Raw genomic sequence first — 6000 nt, forward strand, 5'->3', positions numbered from 1 at the left:
TGACACCCAAATCTACCTTGAAACCTCCTCTATTGATGACATTCACAGACTAAATGTAACTCTAAAAGAAATCCAACATTGGCTGTCGCTTAACCACTTAAAACTCAACCAAGACCAACCGAAATACTTCTCATCTCCAACCAAGAGGAGAACCCTCATATTTCAGAATGGCTAAAAGCTTTGGATGCTTTTAATAGCAATCACACTCTGACCCACTCCGTTAAATCATTAGGAATTCAAAACTCGACACAGCCAATCACATCGAGAACTCCGCAAAGAGTGCCTTTGTCAACCTGAAGTTACTGAACAAAATAAAACCATTCATCCTAACCAACGACCTCAAACAAGCCCCCCAATGACTGGTGCTATCAAGACTCGACTATGAGAATGCCACCCTCACTGGTACAACGAAATCTCACCTAGCTCCCCTCAAAACTACTCTCACACAGCAGCTAGAATGGTCAATGAAATCAGGAAATACGATCACCTCACCAGCACTCTGAGAACTAAAATGGCTCCCAATCGAACTGCGTGCCAGTTACAGAACTGCCTACCTCACACAAAGCCCTGCACACAGGAAAACCTGAGTTTTTAGCTGCCAAACTCAAGAGGGCTGGTCAGACAAAGGAACCTCAGGAGCTCCAGCACCCTTCTACTCATCCCCATTAAAACACGCAAACAAAAAACTGACACACGGTCCTTCGCCGGAAACGCGCCCAAAAACTGGAACGCCATCCCAGTCGGCATCAGGACTATCTCGTCCTTCACAAAATTAAAAAAGACAACTTAAAGTCCTTTTCCTCAACCGCTCCCTCCCGAATGGATAGCAGCCATCAAAACGCTATTCCCTGCTCGTCGTCTCTTCCTGAAATTGTAGCTCTAAGACTTACCTCCTCCTTGCTAGTCGACTCCCAACTGCCCCCCCCCTTAATTGGTTCAACCCCAAGACAACGTGCACTCTATGAGGTTATCTCAGGAATCACGAAATACCTAAATGCTGCTCAACACACTTGGACCTCTGCACCTATATGTAGAATCCTGCTTTATTGTATCAATCCCAAGACAATGTGCACTCTATGAGGTTATTTCAGGACTCACATACTACCTCAATGCTGCTCAGCACACGTGGACTGCCGAACTTATATGTAGAATACTGCTCATTCTATGAATCTTGCTCAAAAACGGTTGTGAAGCGCTCCGATACCCTCGGGTCAAGTTAGCACCATATAAAACTCCTTAATAAGTACATAAATAATTAAAATAAATAAAGGTAGTCAAAGATCATCACAGGGTGTCGTACTACAAGAGTGCCTCTAGCACAACAGGCCCATGACACAGTCTTGATAGTTTGGTATGTACAGATTTCTACCTCCACAGGGATGGAGCCCTGGTTTGTAAACCGCGAGCACAGATTTAATCTTGCACGTCTTCGCTTCAACATGGTCAATTTTTAGGATGTGATTCCCAGGATAGGTTCTTTGTTCATCATACTCCTGTGTTGTCCCTCTGACGCTGTTTCTGCCTAATTCACCATGCATTTAATGTTTACCACACTTTAAGGGCACTTTTTTTTTTGTTTTGTTTATTGCCATTTTTCAGTACAACAATACTACAATTACAAAGTGTGGTAGATACTACGTTGGAAATTCATGGATATATCAGTTCAGTGCATAGTGCATAGCTTATGCTTAAATACATCAGTCCCAATATATAACAATCAGCAGAAGCATGTGTGGAGAAGGGCACGTTTTTTATACCCCATCCTGAGAAAGAAAATTCTTATGACTCAAAGAGGGTTTGTCCTTCTTATAAAGTTTACTTGCTCCGACAATCTGTTTCTCTGTCTTAAATTTGATTCTTGCTGCTTTAAGCTGAGGAAGAAATATGCTGTATAAAGATGCCTCAGCTATAACGTATTCTGTATTTTGGATTGCTTGCTCTTGTGGGCAGAAATGTATTACTCTACTGAGTCATGTGATCTTATGTAATTTTTAGGTCTCGACCTACAGCATTGCTTTAGCAATGCAGTTTGTCGAGATTATAGTAAGAGGTCCGAAAAGTCTACCTAGCTGCCTGCGGATCGCGTACAGTTCATGTGATTCAGGCGCGTGCACATCAAACTCCATCGGCCTCGGCATCGGACTTCAAAGGAATGCTCCCCCGCCCCCCCCTGCATCAGACTTCAAACGAATGCGCTCCCCCGCATCAGACTTCAAAGGAATGCGCTCCCCGCCACAGCAATGCTGAGAGCTTGTTCTCCTTACCATGCGCCCACAATTGTCCCTGTGCGTCTCTCAAAACTGCCCTTCCCCCTCCTCCACCACAGAGCGCTTCTTACGGCCGCGCTGGGCGGCCGGCCGTCTCACCATCGATCACGTTCACGGCCGCTCTATTTTAGGTCTTTTTTACCAAGTAGTGCAAGCTGATCACCCTAAATTGCTGGCTTCTTATTGGATGACTTGTCTTCGCCTTCTTCTGTTTGTCTCTCCCAGGAGTATCTTTACCATCTTTTTGTTTGGATGTCTTGTATGCTTTTACTGTTAACATTTAGGGAACTATTTTGTTTTTCTTTCATCAGTCCTTGAGTGTATGTATTTTCCAGCTCCCACCACTGTGTCTTAGTGTGCTGTTTCCCTCTAAACACTCACTGACCCATGCGCTCTTGGTGCCTCTCCTGTGTGCTCTTTGTCCCACTCACTTCACCCACGACTTTATTTTCATTTTATATTCCCTCCTCCCTTCAAACCCATTCCCCTTAGCTGTCCTACCCTCACAATCATATGTTTTTCCCCACTTTTTTATTTGGAAGGTCCAACAGCTGCCATTTAGCTCCACTACATCAATAACACTACTGCTCGCTTTGCCGAAGTACGTGACGTCTGCCATCTAAGACCAATCAGTTAAAAGAAAATGGTATATGGTGCCCGTGTCATGCCGTGATTAGCAACAGCAGCTGCATCATCTCACCTTTGCTTTGTTCTTTGCCGATGTAATGCAGCGTCGCTGTAAAGCATTTTGCTGATGCTTAACAGCATCTGCAACAATCATTAGGAAAGCCAGTGGATGCAAAAGGCAAGCCCGATTGGTCTTACCAATGCTTTTTTATTGTTGGTTGCCGAAAGGCTGTTTTTGCATAGTGGTATTTTCTTTCAGATAACCGCACGCCCCCACCTTTTGATAACCGCACTGCCCCCAATGCTTGCTGTTACAACCTACGCCCATTTGTACTGAAGTCAAGAACAAACTGAACCTACAGAAGAGAGCTCTCTCAAAGTTTGCATTAGCAGCTATGGGGCTCTTTTCAGAAGAGCTGATGTGAGATGGTCACAAGTGCCAGAATTGACCAGTTCATAGCTCTAACAGGTGGGTCCTTCCGTGCTAAGTCTTGCTGCTTCATTTTTGGCCAGGATCTTCTTTACTGACTTCAGACTCCATCCAGAAGGTCAGGACTGGCAAAGCCCTCTGTGACGTTTGACTCTTCATGCTTAAATTAACCTGGCCAGCAGGCAGAGGTGCCCCTGACCAGAGATCCTACTCTCTGGGTACTCTACCGCCCTCACTCTACCCCCCTAACTCTACCACCCTCACGCCCTCACTCTACCACTCTACTGCCCTCACTCTACAGCCCTCACTCTACCACTCTACCGCCCTCACTCTACCGCCCTCACTCTACCGCCCTCACTCTACCGCCCTCACTCTACCGCCCTCACTCTACCGCCCTCACTCTACCGCCCTCACTCTACCACTCTACCCGCCCTCACTCTACCGCCCCCACTCACTCTACCGCCCTCACTCACTCTACCGCCCTCACTCACTCTACCGCCCTCACTCACTCTACCGCCCTCACTCACTCTACCGCCCTCACTCACTCTACCGCCCTCACTCACTCTATCTATCGCCCTCTGTGGTTCTGAAAATCTGGACCCTGTTGTTATCCCAATATCGAGGTCCAATACCGTGTCACAAAATATCAACGTACCATGACGATTTTGGTGTCCATGAACCGATAATGATTAGGACATCCTTCCTATGTATTTGCGTCACAATCGAGGGTTGCCAACACCCCTAAATCGTAGTTTCCGTTCCAATCCCTTAGACTCCATTTTGTGAACGGCATCCATCTTACGTCTTGCCCTCATGTTAAGTCAATTAAAGGTCGAGCTTGATCCAAAAGGACACGTCCACCTTCCCTGACTTCCCCCTGACCTGTCCCAACTGACTCCATGGCCTTAAGCCAAACCTGTTTGGGCAGCTCCTCGCCCAGTGGCCGAATACAATAGCATCAATGCATAACATTCCACAAACCATTCACTACATACAGACCATGCTTTCTGCAAACATGCACCTGTCCACGTTCCTTGTTTATGGCCAGTTTTATGACTAGGAGGTGCCCTTCTTTATTGAGGTTTCATCGATATCTGATGGGAGTCCCGGGCCTAACTGGGTAATCTATCACGAACTGGACATCTAAAATGTGGGCTTGCTTACATGACTCCGCACTTTGTATTATTGCAGAAATATGTTTATAGCCATATCATAAACTCAAGAATTCTTGCTCGAAGCCATTATATGTGTATATAAGGAGAAGGCTGGTTCTGTAAAAACGAACACGAACAGTCTCCTGAGAATACATGACCCGTGTTTGTCATGCTTCTAGGACACGTGTTACTTGGTAGCTACCAATAAAACCTGATCTCTGACTGCGACTAGAAGACTCATTGTTTCTGTGGTCCGGAACAAGGGAGAACTCAGAGGTCTTCGGGTGTTATCCCCTGGCACCACCGGGTTCCTAAAAACCTGGCACCTCAGTTGGCGCCCAACTCGGGGCGATATCAAGCGGCGACGGTCCAAGCCAGATGTTCGTGAGGAGCTTCGTGTGAAAATTCCGGAGGACGGCCAGCCACTTCAGCGACCCCTGTATGTCGACGTGGTTCCGAAGGTCTTTGCTGCGAGGTTCCCCGCGTCCCGACGGCTACGAAGGACTGCTGCCCTGACTATCGCCTTGTTTTGGACCCAGTGATCCTTGGTAGAGCGAAACGATGGACGAGTCTTCTAGCGACGTCACCGATCTTCAAATACTTCAGTTAAGTATAAGTGGAGCGTCTCCCAGTCCTTAGTTTGTCCTTAGTTTTTGGTATCCTTGAGATACGACTTGATTTGGTACTTGCAAGCCCCAAAGCCGAAGGACTCGTGTTTTCACGAGAAAATATCGTAATAGATAAACCTTTGAAGTTTGAAGCTAGACTAGTGAGCGACGATGCCTGGTTTTAGCAGACTTGGAAACTTGTTTTGTCTTGGTTATAATAAGGACTCCCGATTAGAGGATTCTTGTCCGGTTCCTCCAATTGGAACTCCAACGTATGAGCTCTATGTAAAACATGGCATAGGTCCTATCACATATAATGAAGTGTGGATAAAATACACCCGTAAGGATGGTGTTTTAAAATGGCCCCAATATGGTAGTTTCGACTCAGAAGTTTTAGATAACCTAGAGGTCAAACTGTTCAAGAAAAAAAACCCGACCGGCGATGTTTGACTCTTTCCGCTTATGGCGTAAAGAGGCCAAACAGAAGGAAATTAAATTAGAAAAGAAGAATAAGAGGGAAAGAGGTATTTCAGTAATGCAAGCCGCGATAAAATGTAAAGACAACGAAGAGGATCGAATGAGTGAGCAGTTGCACAGGCAACGTAAAATGGCAATAGATAAATGCTATCCTGTTTTACCATCTCTTCAGCAAGAGACAGTAAAAGAGCGTGAAAAAGATCCATTAATGGCTCATTTGCTAAGTTCGCCACCACCCTATGCGCAAAATGCCACAGCACCTCCGCAACCTTTAGTTGCACCTCTGGTAGCTGTTATACCAGCTCCTTTACAGCACTCACCAGCTACTCTTCAGCTGGCTTCTATTTCTCTAGTGCAGCCTCCTCAAGGCTCACCAATCACATCTACTTCTCCTACTGTTCCTTCTACAACTTCGCCTAGCGCACCTTCTGTTTCTT

This window comes from Lissotriton helveticus, chromosome 7 (assembly GCF_964261635.1).
Source record: "Lissotriton helveticus chromosome 7, aLisHel1.1, whole genome shotgun sequence".
Lineage (NCBI taxonomy): Eukaryota > Metazoa > Chordata > Amphibia > Caudata > Salamandridae > Lissotriton > Lissotriton helveticus.